Here is a 236-nt window from a genome sequence, read left to right on the forward strand (position 1 = left end):
AGGCAAGAGACACAGGGGAAACACAACTTTCCGCAACCCCAGCCGGGGGAGCGGGGGCAAATCTGCACCACTCGCTGGCCAGCTCAGCTCAGCTCCTCTTTCATTTCTGGCTGTGGCGGCACCTGGAGGCGGGGTGGGAGGGTCTGGAGGGACTTCGGGAGAGGATACGGAACCGAGAGAGAAGGACGACTCCCCCCGCCAACCGGACCACCATAACGGGAAGGGGGCCGCGCCTC

Source organism: Myotis davidii, unplaced genomic scaffold, assembly GCF_000327345.1.
Source record: "Myotis davidii unplaced genomic scaffold, ASM32734v1 scaffold2163, whole genome shotgun sequence".
NCBI classification, from domain to species: domain Eukaryota; kingdom Metazoa; phylum Chordata; class Mammalia; order Chiroptera; family Vespertilionidae; genus Myotis; species Myotis davidii.